The sequence below is a fragment of the Chelonoidis abingdonii genome, chromosome 3 (genome assembly GCF_003597395.2).
Source record: "Chelonoidis abingdonii isolate Lonesome George chromosome 3, CheloAbing_2.0, whole genome shotgun sequence".
Lineage (NCBI taxonomy): Eukaryota > Metazoa > Chordata > Testudines > Testudinidae > Chelonoidis > Chelonoidis abingdonii.
In genome coordinates, this window is record NC_133771.1 from 29,838,103 (window position 1) to 29,858,629 (window position 20,527).

Consider the following 20,527-nt stretch of genomic DNA (forward strand, 5'->3'; position numbering starts at 1 on the left):
CTTCCGCAAAGAGCTCTGCAGAGGCAGCCCAGCATTTATTGCAATGGGGCTGTGCATAAGAAAAGGGGTTCATCAGTGCAGATGGAGAAAAAGTCTGTTCATACTAACAGATACGTCTTGTAAAATTTGTACTTAATTCACTGTTTTATTTCTTCAGTTGAAAGGAGTTTCCCCACAACAGTATAGGTAGGTATTTTAACATAAATATGTCACCTGTTGAATTGATTTTGTGATATTAAAATAATAATTAGTCTGTGTATGTAAGCACAGATGGTGAAATATTTTAATGGCCCAGTATTGGCAGAGCAATATCTGAGGTCAGTCCTATGCACACAGCAGCAGTTGTGCTCTTCTAACTTGGCTTGAATCATTGTGACTTTCAGTATTAATATCAATTAAATTAATGAAATGCCTTCATAAATTTTAAATACTGTGCTAATAACAAATAAATACAATAGAGTAACTATAAAATAGACTGAGTTACATTACTCATCAATGTCCAATATCCATGACGTATCTAATGATTAGACCTTGGCCCATTTATAAATAATCATAATTATTTGCATTCATTACTATCAAACCCAGTAATATGGCTGATTAATACAAACTGTACTTTACATATTTTCAGTTTACACTGATAAGCCATTCCTTAACTTCCAATTACCACAGTGTCCTCAAAGTCTTTTATTCCTAATTCCATGATAAACTGTGAGCAATAAACTTTGCCAAAGTTTCCTTGCAAAATATTTTGTTTTATTTGTACAGTATGTGATGACGCTGCTTGCTACCAATAAGCGGCATCATTCAGAGGTGTTGCTGCCAAAATGCTGCCAAATTTTGGTGGCATTTTGGCAGATGCTCAACCGCCGCCATGATCCTTCATCTGGTGCCTGCCAGATGAAAAAGGTTGGGGACCACTGCTTTAAACTATGATTTGAGGACGTCAATGGCTAAGACACAGGTTTGTTACAGGAGTGGGTGGGTGAGATTCTGTGGCCTGCATTGTGCAGGAGGTCAGACTAGATGATCATAATGGTCCCTTCTGACCTTAAAGTCTATGATTCTATGATTCTATGTGCTTACTGATCTCCAGTGTCACACCATATCACTCTGGCCTGAGATTACATTCTATGGATTTTAATAGAGGTTGGGTTATTTTAATGTCACTCTGAAAGTTTGATAGTGCTCTTTGTTTTCTAGTAGAGATATGCCATTCTAGTGAGTGTCAGTCTGAGCTGCTGGAGCCACTGGATTTGATTCTAATTAAGCCAGTTTTCCCTTAGTCTAATTCCATTGACTTCATTCCTCAGCAGCCCAGGCTTCCAGAGTCTGCAGCTCCAAATCAGTCCACCAGGCGGACTTCCCTGGCGCTAATGCTCCATTTTCTTTCACAGGCAGCTTCAAAAATGTTATTTTTCATTTCAAATCAGAACAAAACCACATTTCCAAATATCAAAATCCTCCAGGGATCACAATTACCTTTCTCCACCTAATTGTCACTGCCAAACTCTGCTGGCTTTTACCAGAAGCAAATTACATCCTTACCTATTCTAGGCAAATACTTACATATCCAAATCTTCAGTCTGCACAGGGAAGCAAAAGGATAAGTGCAGGGGAGATTCCATTGTATGAACACATAGCACCAGCTAAATCCAGCCTTAACAGAGATCAGAGATCAGGCTCATATTGGTGCATTCTTCATTGCCTGGCCCCTTCCAGAGTTATTTATGCTTGTACAAAGTAGATGTGAAAAATATGCTACCATTGTGTTTTATACCACTTTGCACAGGAGTAAATGCTGACACAGCATGGAAGGCAGTGTGAAATTGAAATACATGCACTGTATAAATACTGGAGCTTGCACATACTGCTAATTTCCCCATGATTTCTTCACTCTAGCTTCTTATAAGTAAAATATAATAGCTAGCAACATTTGTTAATTTCCTCTGAACATGGTCTGAGTCTGCTGAATTACAGTGCGGGTCTGGAAAAGCTTTTAGTTTTGTTGCTTTTAGTTTGACTTTCAGTGAGATGCAGGAGCTCTCAAACACAAGAGGAGAATGGAAATTTCCTTTCACTGGTTGGAATAAATAGGTTTATATTAAAAAGAGAGAGGCGCTATGTATAGCTGATGTTGGACAGAGTCATCATGTGTTTGTTTGCATGTTAGATTAAAGAAACCGTTCATGAATTCTTACACAAATGTTATCCCTTCAATGCTACCAAAGTTAGTTTCTGGTCACATTACCAAGTACTGGCCATTAAATAGAGACCTGCCCAAGAACCAGTCTAGTTTATGCAGCCAACTTTTCAAAAAATATGTTTACAAATTATCAAAGCTTGATATGTTGTAACGATTATTCCACTTGTCCTCTTTCTCTGCAGCATGTCCTCTTGAGCATCCCTCACAGCTGGGTCAATTTGTCCTGTTGTCCTCTGACAACTTGAGTTGAGTGCCTCAGCTTTTCTGTGCAATCTTGGCAAGTCAGTTAGGTTTACATCAGCACAGCCATGGCTGTCCTGGGCCCATTGACTCTGGCTCCCAGGACTTGGGTCACGGAGCTAAAAATCATTGTGTAGACGTTCATGCTCAGGCTGGAGTCTGAGTTCTGGGACCTTCCATCTTTGCAGGGTCCCAGAGCTCAGGATCCAGCCTGAGCCTGAACATCTACACAGTGATTTTTTTTCAGCCCTGTGAGCCCAAGTCAGCTGACCAAGGCTAGCCATGTGTTTTTTATCCCTGTGTAGACATACCCTTAGGGTCAGATTTTGCCACCATTATTCATGCTTAGCAGTACCTTAGTCTGAAACTTCTCCTATTGAAATCAATGTGATGACTCAGAGTTACTGTTCATGTTCACAGCATAAACACAGAGAAGTTAGCTTTAAAAAAATATTCTTGCTGTAAGGTTGCAATCTAGCACTTGTTTATTTCTTAGAATTCAGAACGATAACACACAAGGACCCCAAAACAGAAAGACACAAAGCAGACTGCTCCCTAAAACAGGGCACAGCTCACTCCATCATACAGCTGTCTGTCTGCAAACTAACAGTTGCTAGGCCCAGCTCACATGCTTCCCTTCAGAGCACCCTAGCCTGCAAGCAGGACCAAGGGAAAAACCCTGAAATTGAACGTCAGTCTACAATTTTAACACAATTTTAGAACATCTCAGTTACTACTCAAGGTGAGTAAGGATGGCAAAATCTGGCCTCTTCCCTCTCTTTTGGAAGTGCTAGACTGTGATCTCTTACTCAATATGGTGAGCAATTACTCCAATGAGTAGTTGCACTGACGCTAAATAAATACCTGAGCTGCCACTTCCTGCAAAAGGACTGTTGTAGGAGATCCTTGTAGTCTCTGAATCTGATTCTGCAACCCTCCCTCTCATAAGTACCTTCCTATCCAAAGAATCTCTTTATAATCTGTGGGACTGTGGGCAGCAATGTGAGGAAGGTGGCAAATTTGGGCCCTGAGTGCTTCAAGCAGTTGACTGTCATGTTACCTCGCCACCTCCGAAGCAGTTCTCCACAAAAAGCTTGATTGTACCTTGTGGGTATAGTAATATGTTTGGGAGGATGCATGTCCCTGTTGGCCAGAGGTGGGCAGTGAAGGCATTCAGCCACAGATAGCATACCAGAGAGCTTCAGGAGGCTAAGGTGCCATGCCCACTGCAAGTCTGTTGCCTACTAACTTCCAAAGTGGGGCCCCTTTAGCTTCACTGGTCAGTATGTGTCTCCTTTGGGGCTACATGTGTCCCAAGCATAGTAAGGGACTGGTTAGAGGGGGGTTGGGGGTAGTTGCTGTGCTCTCTGCACAGAAAGTCCAATTCTGCCTCACCCGTATACGGGCTGAGCAAGGTGTGTGTGGGGAAGAGAGTGGGGGAGGCTTCTTCCTCCCGGTGCTAATAAGCGATTGTCACTTAAACACCAGCCTATACTGGAAACCTACTGACCACTATACTTACCTACATGCCTCCAGCTTCCATCCAGACTACATCACAGGATCCACTGTCCACAGCCAAGCTCTAAGATACAACAGCATTTTCTCCAGTCCCTCAGACAGAGACAATACCCTGCCCTGAACAGAACGCTACTAGCTGTCACCTTCAGCCCCCAACTAAAACCTCTCCAGCACATCATCAAAGATCTACAACCTATCCTGAAAAATGATCCCTCACGCTCACAGATCTTGGGAGACAGGCCAGTCTTTGCATACAGACAGTTCTCCAACCTGAAGCAAATACTCACCAGCAACCACACAACAAAAACACTAACCCAGGAACCTATCCTTGCAACAAAGCCCGTTGCCAACTTTGTCCACATATCTATTCAAGAGACACCATCATAGAACCTAGTCATATCAGCCACACCATCAGGGGCTCATTCACATGCACATCTACCAATGTGATATATGCCATCATGTGCCAGCAATGCCCCTCTGCCATGTACATTAGCCAAACCGGACAGTCTCTACGCAAAAGAATAAATGGACACAAATCAGATGTCAAGAATTATAACATTCAGAAACCACTTGGAGAATACTTCTACCTTCCTGGACACTCAGTTACAGACCTAAAAGTTGCAATTCTTCAACAAAAAAACTTCAAAAACAGACTCCAATGAGAAACTGCAAAACTTGAATTAATTTGCAAACTGGACACCATTAAATTAGTCTTGAATAAAGACAGGGAGTGGATGAGTCATTACACAAACTGAAAACTATTTCCCCATGCTAATTTTCCCCCTACTGTTACTCGCACCTTCTTATCAACTGTTGGAAATGGGCCATCCAGATTATCATTACAAATTTTTTTTCTCCTGCTGATAATAGCTCACCTTAATTGATTAGTCTCATTAGAGTTGGTATGGCAACCCCCACTTTTTCATACTCCTTCTTCTTTTTATAGTCAACAGGCTCACACTTGGGTTCTTAAAGTTAATCATGTAACCATGACCGGACACCAAGATGGGCTGCCTACCATTCATAGGGGCAACTGCAGCTCCCATTGCTTTCAGTAGGAGTGGAGTCCTTGAAAATGGGACTAAATCATATGAATTTAGGTGGCTGACTTTCACCAACCAAGATTAGAGATTTCAAGATTTCAGAGATTTCAGCTTACCCATATATAAAATAAAATAGATTAAAATAAAATAGATTAAACCACTTTACAATTCCAGCCCTTCCTTGACCATGCAGACATTGGAACAATCTTTTACCCTCCTTAACAGGAATTTTGAGGCTCGTTAAGGTCTCTAAGGCCTGGTCTACACTACGCGTTTAAACCAATTTTAGCAACGTTAAACCGATTTAACGCTGTACCCGTCCACACTACGAGGCCTTTATATCGATATAAAGGGCTCTTTAAATTGCTTTCTGTACGCCTCCCCAACGAGAGGAGTAGCGCTAAAATCGGTATTACCATATCTGATTAGAGTTAGTGTGGACGGAAATCAAAGGTATTGGCCTCCGGGCGGTATCCCACAGTGCACCACTGTGACCGCTCTGGACAGCAATCTGAACTCGGATGCAGTGGCCAGGTAAACAGGAAAAGCCCCGCGAAATTTTGATTTTCATTTCTTGTTTGCCCAATGTGGAGCTCTGATCTTCTAGGCAGGCAACTGACTCTAATTTTTAGAAACCATAAAGGAGGGATTGACTCGGGGTCATTCCAGTTTTGCCTTTGCACCCCCCAGCAATTTCAGCTAGGGCACCCGATAGCAGCGACAGTACGAGGAACAGATAACTGTCATCTCATTGCCAATTTACCCCGCAGCAGATGGTACAGAACAACTGGTAATGTTTCTGCTACATGCAAAAGCAAATGAATGCTGCTGTGTAGCGCTGGAGTATCGCTCTGTCTGCGGCATCCAGTACACATACGGTGACTGTAAAAAAAAAAGCTGAATGGGCTCCATGGTTGCCGTGCTATGGCGTCTGCAGGCAATCCAGGGAAAGAGCGGCAAAATGATTGTCTGTCATTGCTTTCCTGGAGGAGGAATGACTGACGACATTTACCAGACACCCCGACAATGATTTTCCCATCAGCCTACTGGGTTCTCAACCCGAATTCTAAGGGCGGGAGACTGCGGAAACTATGGGATAGCTACGGAATAGTCTACCCACAAGCAATCTCCGGAAATCGACGCTAGCCTCGGACCATGGACGCACACCTTGAGTGCTCCTGGCTGGCTTCAGGTGAGGCTGCCGGGGCGCCTGGTAAAAATAGGAATGATTCCTGGTCATTCCCAGTAGATGGTACAGAACGGCTGGTAACCGTCCTTCATCATAGCAACTGGGGGCTGAGCTCCATCAGCCCCCTCCCTTTCCTGTGTAAAGAAAAAAGATTCTGTACTGCCTGGACTGTCATAGCAGCAGGCATGCTGGGCTCCTCTCCCCCGCACCGCTTAATGTCCTGCCTGGACTGTCATAGCAACCGGGAGGCTGCCTCCCCCTCATTTTATCTCACTAAAAACTCAGTTTTCTTATTCCTGCATTCTTTATAACTTCATGACACAAATGGGGGGACACTGCCACGGTAGCCCAGGAAGGTTGGGGGAGGAGGGAAGCAATGGGTGGGGTTGTTGCAGGGGCACCCCCCTGTGAATGGCATGTATCATTCTTGGGGATTCTGACATGGAGCATGTTCTCTGATACACTGGTTCTCTAGTGATACACTTGCCCCCTATTCTAGGCAGGACTGACTCTATTTTTTAGAAACCATAAAGGAGGGATTGACTCGGGGAGTCATTCCCAGTTTGCTTTGCGCCCCCCAGCCAATTTCAGCCAGGGGCACCCATGATAGCAGCAGACAGTACAGAGGAACAGATAACCGTCATCTCATTGCCAATTTACCCCGGGCAGCAGATGGTACAGAACAACTGATAACTGTTTCTGCTATCATGCAAAAGCAAATGAATGCTGCTGTGTAGCGCTGGAGTATCGCTCTGTCTGCGGCATCCAGTACACATACGGTGACTGTAAAAAAAAAAAAAACTGAAAAGCCGCTGGGAATGGGCTCCATGGTTGCCGTGCTATGGCGTCTGCCAGGCAATCCAGGGAAAAAGAGCGCAAAATGATTGTCTGTCATTGCTTTCCTGGAGGAAGGAATGACTGACGACATTTACCCAGAACCACCCCGACAATGATTTTTGCCCCATCAGCCACTGGGTTCTCAACCAGAATTCTAAGGGGCAGGGGAGACTGCGGAAACTATGGGATAGCTACGGAATAGCTACCCACAATGCAATACTCCGGAAATCGACGCTAGCCTCGGACCATGGACGCACACCTCCCGAATTAATGTGCTTAGTGTGGCCGCGTGCACTCGACTTTATACAATCTGTTTTATAAAACCGGTTTATGTAAAATCGGAATAATCCCGTAGTGTAGACGTACCCTAAGATCGTTTTCGAAATCCACAGTTGGGAGGTGCTATTGAGAGAAAATACTGAGGACTCTATGTTGGCATTAAGACAGAGGCCTGCACTCACCACAGTCCAGAACTGCTCTGCCTAAGCTAGAGTTCAGGGAGGCATCAGATCTTAAAGAGGCTCCCTGTGAATGCTTGAGTAAAAAAAATTTCAAGAGGCACTTCCTGTCACACTCTGCCTGCTTAACGCAGGCTAGTTTTAACAGTGGCTAAAGCCCAAGGCAGTGTCCAGCCCCCTGTGCACAGGAGAAACTCCTTAAGATTAGTCCCAGCCTTGGTCAACTGCACAGGCCACGTATTTTATGCACCTTGTCTCATTACACAGTCTCCATGCAAAAGTGACATGGAAATCAAAATGTAAAACGATATCCATGCCATTTGTGCATGCTGGTTTTACAAATTTCCTAAGTTTAGTTAGCTTTCCCCCAACCCCCCTGCACCTTTGCAGAGTAATCTTTGGCAGTTAAATGGCTGGTTCAGGCACGTTCTTTGGGCTTCAGCCCTTTTGATTGTTGAAATATGTTATTCCAAAAATCATAAACATTTGTGTAAAGGGCCTGTGAGGCATAAAAATTGCATAAATGATAGAATACCCAACCTTTCGTCTCTCAGCTTCTGCCGTCTGCAGAACTGAAATCTAACCATTGTGCTCCTACTTCTCTATATTTTAATCTTTGAAATGCAGTAGCCTCACCACACTTTCAGCTTCTTCAGTTTTCTGTTACCGTTATGGTAAAGTTGTTCCAGTAAATTCAGCTGTATGTATTGATGACTGAATGCAATTAATTCCCATAAACCAGAGATGAACATTGAACAAAACACTTTTTATTTTATTTGCAAAGTCTTAGTTATTGGTGAGTAATAAATAGCAATATATGGGAGCTTTTTCACTTGCCCCCATATTGATTCACAAATTTCACTAAGCTGAAAACAACTGAGGCAAATCAGCTGGGTGGAAGAATTTAGTCAGAAAAATGGGAATGATGATTTGGAATTGTTTAAGAACACTTTATTAGATGCCTAGAAAGTCACAATCCCACAAATGAGGAAGGTTGTATTGATTTTTTTTAAAAAATGTGAAGTTAACTATGATAGCAAATGGAAGAAAGGAAAAGTTGATGGTAATAAATCAGAAGCTGAGAATTGTAGAAAATTGTTAAAGGAAGCAAAGGGACACAAGGTGAAATCTATAGCCAGTAGAGTTAAGGACAATACGAGGGAGTTGTTTAAGTATATTAGGAACAAAAAGAATCCTAACAATGCCATTGGTGCATCACTAGATGGAAATGGTAGAATTATCAATAATAATGCAGAAAAGACAAAAGTGTTCAATAAATATTTCTGTTCTATAGTTGGGGAAAAACAGATGAGATAGACATATATAATAACACTCTTACAATTTCACTAATATCTCAGGAAATTTTTAAGCAGAAGCTGTTAATGTTACACATTTTTAGATCAGCAGGTCCAGATAACTTGTATCCAAGAGTTTTAAAAAAGCTGTCCGAGGAGTTCATTGGACCATTAAAGATGGTTTTCGGTAAGTATTGGAACACTGTGGAAGTAAAAGAAGAAATCTAATATTCTGCCAATATTTAAGGGGGATGAACAAGATGATCTAGGTAATGATAAGCCTGTCAGTCTGACAACAATCCCAGGTAAGATAATGTACTGGCTGATATGGGATTAGATCAGAGGTCCCCAAAATGTGTGGTGTGACCCTTTAGGGAGGTGCAGAGAACCATTGGGGGGGCATGGAATTGTAAAGTGGTTTAATCTCTTGAGGGCGGTAAATAAATGCATACAGATTTGGGGAAACTCTTTCCTAATACCTGGCCACGTCCTAGCCCCTTCCACAGCTGCTGTCCAACTCCCAGCTCTGGGGGGAGAGTGGAGTGTGAACAGGAGTAAGGGGGTGCAAGGTAACAAGTTTGGGGACCACTGGATTAGATTAATAAATATTTAAATAAGGGTAATATAATAAATGCCAATCAACATGGGCTTATGGAGAACAGATCCTGTCAAACTAATTTGGTATCTTTTATGAGATTATAAATGTGGTTGATAAAGTTAATATTGTTTCTGTAATAAACTTCTGTAACACATTTGACTTGGTACCACATGACATTTTGATTAAAAAAACTAGAATGATATAGAATTAATGTAAAACACGTTAAATGGATTAAAATCTTGCTAACCAACAGGTCTCAAAACGTAACTGTAAACTGAGAGAGTCATTATCAAACAGAGGGGATTTTAGTCAAGTCCTACAAGAATCAGTTCTTGGCCTTTATGATATGTGACATTTTTATCAGTTACTGAAGGGAAACATAAACACATTACTGCTAAAGCCTGCACCTTCTGACTATCAGGCTCCTTTAAGGCATCTGAAATTGTGGCTCAGAATCACTGGTCAGATTTGAAAAGTTTAGGCCATAAATTATTTAATCTAGTGTGAATAAAGAAGTGGTGTAACTTGATTTCCCTTGCTTTATATTGTTTCCCTTGACAAGGAGGTAATTATCTTTTATCTCTCTACGTTGCCCTAAGAACACTTCAGTTTATGCTAAATGAATGGTGTCGGACACAAAGAGGCTTACACATTTTAATGAATAATACTGGAAAATCCAGACTCTTCCCAACACCACAGACCGATTTAAAGATCCAAACCAAACCAAGCTGATTCAAGTTCCAGGAGATAGAAAATAGTAATCTTGAATGCACAAGTCTTGAAAATAAATACGCGTGGGACTAGTCCAAAATTCAGAGCCAAACCTAAACCTTTTGTGGTTGATCCAACATTATGTTTCCATAAATTAACTCACTGTGAGCATGGAAATTCAAAAGGCAGATGAAAAAGTAAGGAAAAATAGCAAAATTAGTTACACAGAGACGTCTTCCTGTAAAATTTTAGTTTCTAATACTCAGAACAGGGGAACCCAAAGGCAATGAAGGTATCAAAAAGTACAGTAGAACGGTTTTTATAAGGTTCCTGACAATTCATATAATGCTTTGGGTCTTTTTCTTTTCTTATCTCTGGATGGTTTTATGAGAAGGCATTTAGCATGCAACTGAAATATTCTCTTCTAAAGTTATAGATCAATATGCATCTTGTGGCATAAAAATACACTCCAGACATCTTAGTTACAAGGTCTGTTTAGGTGGATGGTAACATTTCCTGCTTATTTTAGGGCCCCAGCTTCTAGGATTAAAGGCTGAACTGAGATTTTCAAAGACCACCTGTGGAATTTGGACACCTAATTCCTATTATCACTCAGAGTGAGCCATGTACCAGAGGAATTGGGTGTCCAGATCCCCTAGTTGGCATTGAAAATCTCAGCCTAACTCTCTCTGATTGTTGTGACTTGGAAATGCCCCCTGAGAAGGATTGTGTGTCAATCTCTAGTTTAGCATATCTACAATTAGGCCATTGGAGGTGATGGTGATGTGTTTTTGGTACTAACAGACAAAGTAAGCATCATGTTGCTGCAAAAGCAAAACCATAAACTGAATTCTTTTGAGCCGAATCAGGCCTGTTGTCACATTTTTTCATGTGCAGTATGTTCAATCATTCATTGCCAAGGCTTGTATTTTTGTGCATACTTGCAATTTGATTCCAGAACATTGAGTAAAACACCCATTGCAACTTCTTGCTTAGTGGTGGTAACTAATATATAGATATAAATACAGTCAGTCACTCACTCCTAACCAAAATACTTACAACAGTAAAACTTTGAAGTGTAGAGCAGGCCTGTGGAATGCACCTCCAATAACCAACCCCTGCCTTATGCAACAACTTTAAAGTATTCCAATTGTTTCTAGGACAGTTTTATTCAATATTTAGTTACAGACCAACTTCTACAAACTGAAGGATATTTGCTTCACTTAAGTGGTCCCTTGGATGATCATGTAAGTACAGGTATCATTGTTTATTTGTCCCTGAAACATTTTAGTGGTGTATATTTTTAGCTTTTATATGCTTTTCATATATGCTGTTGTCTCTTCAGGAGTGGAGGAGCTGGTCTGAAAAGCAGCTTGTTAGAGAGTAGGGTGCAAAAGAAAAGCACATGCTACAGACAGACAAGATCTATGAGAGGTAACTCCCCACCATTCCTGCCCTATCTCTTTTGCTCCAAAGATGCAGCTTCACAAAGTGCTCTTGTTTAAGGAGGGAAATGGTCCTGCATCACATAAGAACATAAGAACGGCCATACTGGGTCAGACCAATGGCCCATCTAGCCCAGCATTCTGTCTTCTGACAGTGGCCAGTGCCAGATAAATCAGAAATGAACAAACAGGGCAATTTATTGAGTAATCCATCCCTAGTCATCCAGTCCCAGCTTCTGGCAGTCAGAGGCTTTGGGACACACAGACCATGGGGTTGCGTCCCTGAGCATCTTGGCTAATAGCCATTGATGGACCTATCCTCTATGAACTTATCTAATTCTTTTTTGAACCCAGTTATCCTATGGCCTTCACAACATCCCCTGGCAACAAGTTCCACAGGTTGACTGTGTGTTGTTTGAAGCAGTACTTCTTTTGTTGGTTTTAAATGTATTGCCTATTAATTTCATTGGGTGACCCCTGGTTTGTGGGTTATGTGAAGGGATATATACAACTTATTCACTTTCTCCACACCAATCATGATCTTATGCACCTCTATCATATTCCCCCCACACACATACACATTTTCTCTTTTTTAAGATGAACAGACTAAGTCATTTTAATCTCTCCTAATATAGAAGCTGTTCCATATTCCAATCACTTTTGTTGCCCTTTCTCTGTACTTTTTCCAATTCTAGTAAATCCTTTTTAAGATGGGTGATCAGAACTACATGCAGTATTCAAGGTGTGGGAGTACCATAGATGCACTATGATATTTTCTATCTTATTATCTATCTAGTTCCTAACATTCTGTTTGCTTTTTTGACTGTCGCTGCCATTTGAGCAGATGTTTCCAGGGAACTATCCACAATGACCCCGGGATCTCTTTCTGGAGCCATAACAGCTAATTTAGATTCCACCATTTTGTTTGTGTAGTTGGAATTATGTTTTCCAAAGTGCATTACTTTGCATTTATCAACATTGAATTTCATCTGCTATTTTGGTGCCCAGTCACCCAGTTCTGTGAGATCCCTTTGTAACTCTTTGCAGTCTGCTTTGGACTTATTTTTGAGTAACTTTGTATTGTCTGCAAATTTTGCCATCTACTGTTTATACCCCCTTTTTCAGATCATTTATGACCATGTCCTACTACAGATCCTTGGGGAACGGCTATTGACCAATTTCCTTTGTGAAAACTGACCATTTATTCTTACCCTTTGTTTCCTATCTTTTAACCAGTTACTGATCCAGGAGAGGACCATCCCTCTTATGCCATGACTGCCTATTTTGCTTACAAGCCTTTGGTGAGGGACCTTATCAAAGGCTTTCTGGAAGTCCAGATACATATATCCACTGGATCACCCTGATCCACATGTTTGTTGACCCCCTCAGAGAATTCTAATAGACTGATGAAGCATGATTTCCCTTTACAAAAGCTTCTCCAACATTCATCTGTGTGTCTATCATTCTGTTTTTTACTATAGTTTCAAACAATTAGCCCAGTACTGCAGTTAGTTTACTGGCCTGTAATTCCCAGGATCAACTCTGGAGTCTTTAAATCAGTCATCCACCAGTCATCTGGTACAGAGGCTGATTTAATAGGTTACATACCATAGTTAGCAGTTCTGCAATTTCATATTTGAGTTCCTTCAGAACTCTTAGGTGAATACCATCCGGTCCTGGTGACTTATTACTGTTTAATTTATCAATTTGTTCCAGAACCTCCTCTACTGACGTATCAATATAGGACAGTTTCTCAGATTTGTCACCTAAAAAGAATTGCTCATGTGTGAGAATTTCTCTCACATCCTCAGCAGTGAAGACTGATACAAAGAATTCATTTAATTTCTCTGCAATGGTCTTGTCTTTCTTGAGTGCTCCTTTAGGACCTCAGTCATCCAGTGGCCTCACTTATTGTTTGGTAGGCTTCCTATTTCTGAAGTACTTAAAAACATTGCTGTTGGGTTTTTTTCTTTTGCTAATTGCTCTTCAAATTCTATTTTGGTCTGCCTAATTATACTTTTACACTTGACTTCCAGAGTTTGTTCCTTTCCATTTTCCTCAGGATTTGACTTTTAATTTTTAAAAGATGGCTGTTTGTCTGTAACTAGCTCTTTTACTCTGTTTAACCATGGTGGCATTTTTTTGGTCATCTTACAAAAACAAACACAAAAACAAAAACAAAAGAAGTTTGTTTGTTTTTTAATTTGGGGTATACTTTGAGCCTCTAATATGAAGGGTTTTGTTTTTAAAGTTTCCATGCAGCTTGCAAGCATTTCATTCTTGTGACAGCTCCTTTTAATTTCCATTTAATTAGCCTTCTCATTTTTATGTAGTTTCCCTTTTTGAACTTAAATGCTATTCTGGTGTGCGTTTGATATTTTCCATTCTACAGAGATGTTAAAATTTTAATTACACTATGGTCACTATTCCAATCATAGAATAATAGGGTTAGAAGGGACCACAAGGGTCATCTACTCTAACCCCCTGCCAAGATGCAGGATTTTTGGTGTCTAAAATATCCAGGTAGGACAGATGGTTATCCAGCCTCTTTTTGAAAACCTCCAGTGAAGGAGCTTCCTCAACCTCCCAAGTCAGTCTGTTCCATTGTCCTACGGTTCTTACAGTTAGGAAGTTTTTCCTAAGATTTAATCTAAATCTGCTATGCTGTAGTTTGAACCCATTGCCTCTCGTCCTGCCCTCTGCAGCAAGAGAGAACAACTTTTCTTCATCTCTTTTATGGCAGCCTTTCAAGTATTTGAAGACTGCTATCATATCCCCTATTAATCTCCTCTTTTCCAAACTAAACCTACCCAGTTCCTTCAGCCTTTGCTCAAATGGCTGTATTCCATCCTTTCGATCATCTTTGTCACTTGCCTCTACATTCTTTCTATGCATTAGTGACTTAAATTGGGCACAGTACTCCAGCTGAGGCCTTACCAATGCCGAGTAGAATGGTACTGCCACCTCCTGTGACTTGCATGCTTTTGCTTTTTTGCATGAATTTGCTTTTTTTTTTTGGCAACAGCATCATATTGCTGATGCATGTTGAGGTTGTGATCCACTGCAACTCCCAGATTCTTCTCAGCAGTGCTGATGCCAAGTCACTTATCCTCATTCTGTATTTGTGCATTAGGTTTTTCTTCCCTAAGTGTAGCACCTTACATTTGTCTTTGTTGAATTTCATGTTGTTGTCTGTTGCCCAGTTCTCCAATTTATCAAGATCTCTCTGAATTTTAGCTCTATCCTTCAAAGTGTTGGCAACACCCCCACCCTCCCAAACTTTGTGTCATCTGCAAACTTGATCAGTATGCTCTCTATTCCTACATCCAGATCATCAATAAAGGTTTTAAACAACACTGGAACTCAGAACAAATCCCTATGGAACCCCATTGAGACCTCCCTCCATCTGACATCATTCCATTAGTAGTTTACGGTAGTGTCATGGTATAATTTCCTACTCTGAACCTTAGCGTCCAAAAGATGGGGTACCAGCATGAATTCCTCTAAGCTTAATTACCAGCTTAGAACCTGTAGCGCTGCCACCAACCAGGAATTCCAGTGCCTGGTACACTCTGGTCCCCCCAAAACCTTGCTGCCCGGGAACCCCCCAAGCCCGGGAACCCCCCGAAGACCAGCCCTCTGGAATCGTTAACACATAGGCAAAGTAGAACCCTTTCCCCCACCATTGCTTTCTCAGGGCTTCCCTCCAGGGTTTTACCCGGAAGCTTCACGTGATTCGAACTTTTTGAATCTTAAACAGAGAGGGATGACATTCCCCTCCTTCTCTCGTCCCCATCCCAGACTCTCCTGAGAAGACAGTATCCTACTAGAGAGAATTACCTTCTCCCCTTCCCTCCTTTCTCCCCCACCCAATTCCTGATGAATCCAGACCCCATTCCCCTGGGTCTCACCCCAGAATAAAAAAAATCAAGGTCTAACAAGAACAGCTTTTAATTAACAGAGAGAAAAACAGTAAAAATTATTTATGTAAATTTAAGATGATAGGTACAGGGTTTTTCAGCTGTAGGACACTGGAATACCTCCCAGCCTAAGTATAACAAGTACAAATTAGATCCTTTCAGCAAATACAAATTTGACTCCTTCCGCAAATACCAATATAAACTCCTTCCAGCCAAAATCCAAAAGGCAACGCACACCCACCAACCCAAACAACCAAGTCAGGTGACAGCCGGGCTTACTGAACTTGTTAACCCTTTACAGTAAAAAGAGATATAAAGTACTTCTGTTCTATTAACTCCTACTATCAGTTTATGACAGGTAGTTTAACTAATTATATATCCACTCAATGGTAATTCTGGTGAGCCAGTACTTTTCCAGCTTACTTATCAGAACGTCATGTGGGACTGTGTCAAAAGCCATACTGAGCTCCAGGTATATTATGTCCACTGCATTCCCCTATGCACCAAACCAGTTACCCTGTCAAAGAAGGTTATCAAGCTGGTTTGGCATGATTTGTTCTTGGTAAATCTATGCTGGCTGCCAGTGATTACCCCTGCATCCTCCTAGTATTCGCAAATTGAATGTTTTACACATTGCTCTAGTAGCTTCCCAGGTATTGAGGTCAGGCTCACTGGTCTACAGTTTCCCAGCTTTCCTTTTCCCCTTTTTAAAAGATGGGCACTGTGTTAGCCCTTCTGCAGTTTTCTGGGACCTCTCCTGCAGAAGGGCAGTTTTCCCCTTATTTATGAGTTTCCCCTTATTTATGAGTTAGTAAATATTATTGCCCGTGGCACCAAGATTTCTTCAGCTAATTCCTTCTTTACTTTGGGTGAATAGTATCAGGTTCCAATGATTTTGAATTCATTCAAATTGGTCAGAAGATCTCAGATGTGTTCTTTACTTATCCCAATCTTCATTTACTTTCCCTTTATTGTCTATGGTAACCTTGCTAGTCATCTGTCACATGCTATTTTTTTTGAGGAGACTGAAGCAAAGTAGGCATTGAGCAGCTTTGCCTTCCTATCATCTTTCTTTACCAGCTCACCTTCGGACCAACACCATCCTTCATCTTTATTTTTTGTCTGGCATATTTGTAGATCTGCTTCTTGTGGTGTCTAACATTTCTTGTCAGCTGTAACTCATTCTTTGCCTTGGCTTTCCTGATTTTGTCCCTACACACTTGTGCTGTTCCCATGTGTACTTCCTTAGTGACATGCTCCTTCTTCCATTTCCTGTATGTATCCCTTTTGGGTTTTAGATCACTAAAGAGCTCCTTGTGCACCCACATTGGCCTCCTTTGGCTCTTCTTAACTTTCCCCTGTGTCAGAATAGCTTGATGCTGAGGCTCTAGTATTACGTATTTTAGGAACTGCCAGCCCTCTTCTACTCCTTTTCTTCCTATTTGTTGTTAGGAATCTGGCCTACTATTTCTCTGAGTCAGTTGAAATCCACCTTTCTAAACTCCAGTGTCCCTGTTTTGCTGTTCTCATGTTTTCTTTTCCATTGTTACCCAGGGTTCTTTCAACCCGAAGCTCTTGGTAACTTTTACTCTGTGCAAGGAGGTGTCAGGAAATAAATCAGGGGAGACACGGCCATCCAACTGATAGATGGCTGGCACAAACAGAACAACACAAGATGCTTTCATAGACTCATAGACTCATAGGTCAGAAGGGACCAATATGATCATCTAGTCTGACCTCCTGCACAAAGCAGGCCACAGAACCCTACCCATCCACTTCTATAACAAACCCCTAACCTATGTCCGAGTTATTGACGTCTTCAAATTGTGGTTTGAAGACCTCAAGCTGCAGAGAATCCACCAGCACGTGACCCATGCCCCACACTAAACCTTTACTTACTAGTCTCAAGCACTAACACACGTCCGCAACAAGATTAGTAAAACACCCCCAACTGTTGATTATTACCAAAGCTGAGTGTGTCTTTCGCTAGGAACACAAGCTGCATCCAGAGGGATAGACCAGTCCTGAAGAGTCCCCAAACAAGTCCCACCATCTCAAGCTTTTTCCCCTTATTTATACATTAGTAATAGAATGACATGTCCCCTAAAGAAACCTTGTTAAGTAAACATTTCAATGATCAAACAAGAAGTTCCTTCTGATTATTGATTAACCAGGCGTGGGTTTTTCCAAAGCCTGCAGCCTTGAGACTCCAATAGACATTCCTAGGGCACATCCTGCTCTTCAACATAATTTTTATCAGGAAGGATGCAGAGTCAAGCTGCCCTTTCTGTGGCAGCCAAAACCTGCTCCCCTCCTGCCTTGGTCAAGCTGAGATTGCTGAATGGCCAGTTTACAGCTTGCTGACTAGGCTGCCTTTAACAATAAGCCATAGTGGTTTCAAGCACTTTACGAGTTTGCCAAAGTCTCCCCGTACACCATAGGATCTTGAATTCTATCAGATCATGATCTCTTCCTCCCAAATGACTGACCACCTTCGCATTCCCAACTAATTCAACCCCATTGTCACAACCAGATCCAAAATGGATAACCCACTATGTTGTTTCCTCAACTTTCTGAATGAGAGAGTTGTCCCCTATACACACTAGGAATTTGCAGGACATATTATGTTTTGCTGTAATACTCTTCCAACAGATATGAGGGAAACTAAAGTCCCCCATTAATATTAGCTCATATGTTAGCTAATCTTGTTACCTGATTGTAGAATGACTCATCCACTTCCTCGTCCTGATATGGTGATCTGTAATAGACTCCTATCATACCGTGCCAGCTACATTCACCTCCTGGGCCAGATCCTGTGTGCCACTTAGGACTAAATCAAGAATTGCCTCTCCCCTTGTGGGTTTCAGGACTAGCTGTTCCAAGCAGCAGTCATCTCAAAAGCTGACAGGATGAGAGATGGTGAGCTATGTGGTCAGCACAAAGGAGAGTTCAGGTAAGGCTAGAGAAAAATTGAGAGGGGCTGCTTTGCTATTAAGGGCCTGGATATAAATGTACATGAAACCTAACCTACATGAAAACCTGACCCAATTTTAAAGAAAGCATTAGGTTAGGCTTCTCATGTGCCCCAAGCTAGCACCTCTGCCTCCCCTCCTCACATGCAGATCTGAAGCTTGAGGAAACTTGTTAGTGTTTTTTCATAAAGCTCCAACTCCTGGTATCATGTGATAGTTTTTGACTTTTTAATGAAAGCTGAGATTCTCTCAAAAACAAACAATGTCTAACCCTCACTGAGGCAGAGAAGAGCCTGAAAATGTGACATAGGTGCACCCAAAGCGGGGCCGGCTCCAGGGTTTTTGCAGCCCCAAGCAGCGGGAAAAAAAAGCCGCGATCGCGATCAGCAGCAGCTCCACCACGCTGTTTTCTTCTTTGGCAGCACTTCCAAATTGCCACTGAAAAGCCTGACGTGCCGCCCCTTCCCCTTGGCCACCCCAAGCACCTGCTTGCTGAGCTGGTGCCTGGAGCCAGCCCTGACCCAAAGGACTCAGAAACCAAAAGGCAAATAAAAACCTGATTTTAAAAAAAACCCATTATTTTTAAGCCAATCTCAGGATTTTTTTTTTGTGGAGGCCTGAATCTTGATTTTTGAATGCTTGGAGCTGGTAATACTAGAACTTTTGCAACGTAGGCAGCATGTGCCTTTTCCAGCTCCCGACTATTGGAGTTCACTCTCCTAAACAGTAGCCAGCCAGTTTGTCACAGTGGCAACTATTGAGATTGTTTCCCCTACCCTTTCTCCAAACCCACTAGCCTTTGATGTAGGGGAGTCTTTCCTCCGTGTCACAGCCTCTCAGCATAGCAGCTGTAACTTCCCTTCTTCTTAGATCCTCATTAGGTGTTTCCAAGGGTAAAATTTTCAAAAACACATTGGTCCAGTTTTCAAAAGTGACTGAAGCGTTTAGAAGCCTCAGGCTGGTCTAAACTACAGGATGGTGCTTGCACAGCTATGTCCAATCAGGGGTGTGATCTCTGACTGACATAACTTTATTGAGCCTTACACACACACACAGGCACACACACACACACGCACTCTATCTAGATCTATATCTATATCTATGTATCTTGCAATAGCAATAGTTTTAGATCACCCTAGATAGTTACCCAAAGTTTTGAGTGCTCAACAGCCGGAGTTCTGGGGGTCCTTCTTCCATTCAGCTGCTGCAGGGAAGATGTCAGTGTCTGGTTGAAGAAAAGCTCCCTCGAACTGCTTCAAAGTGTATTTTTTTATTTAATCTTTATAGCTAACTTAACGCACATAACTCATAGTGACTCCTAGTGGGTCACCACAGTAATCCCTAGTGGGTCACTAATTTTTCTAGCTTTAGCAAATTGCTTGTTATTCCTTATTAACAAAGCAGTTTTGTATTTTTAACCATAACAACAAAACTTGCATGTCAGGGGCACTGAGAACAAAGGTCTGCTATTTACATAAGCCCTTTTATTTTTATGATCCATTAACTTTGTCCCATTTTTTATTTTGATTAGCAAGATGGGCAGCAAGTTTAAAACAAACAAAAGGAAGTATTTTTTCACACAACACACAATCAACCTGTGGAACTCCTTCCAGAGGATGTTGTGAAGGCCACAACTGTAACAGGGTTCAAAAAAAAACCTAGATAAATTCATGGAGGATACATCCATCAATGGCTATTAGCCAGAATGGGCAGAGATCATGTCCCTAGCCTTTGTCTGTCAAAATCTGGGAATGGGCAACAGGGGGTGGATCACTTGATGATTCTCTGCTCATTCCTTCTGGGGCACCTGGCACTAGTCACTGTCGGAAGATACGATACTGGGCTAGATGGATCTTTGATCTGACCCAGTATGTCCGTTTTTATGTTAAAACTGCAATCATGCAACTCTTTGGCCTTGTTATGAGAATCCTAACAATTATGCCTAACTATGTGGTATTTGGTTTTTAGCTAATGGTGGCTGGACACACAAAATGGCTGTGGTTATGTCAAGTTCAATTCTCTCATTACAAGTCTACCAGTGTTTTTATACCATTAACAAGCTTCTAGTGGAATCTCATTGAAAGATGATAGAACATAA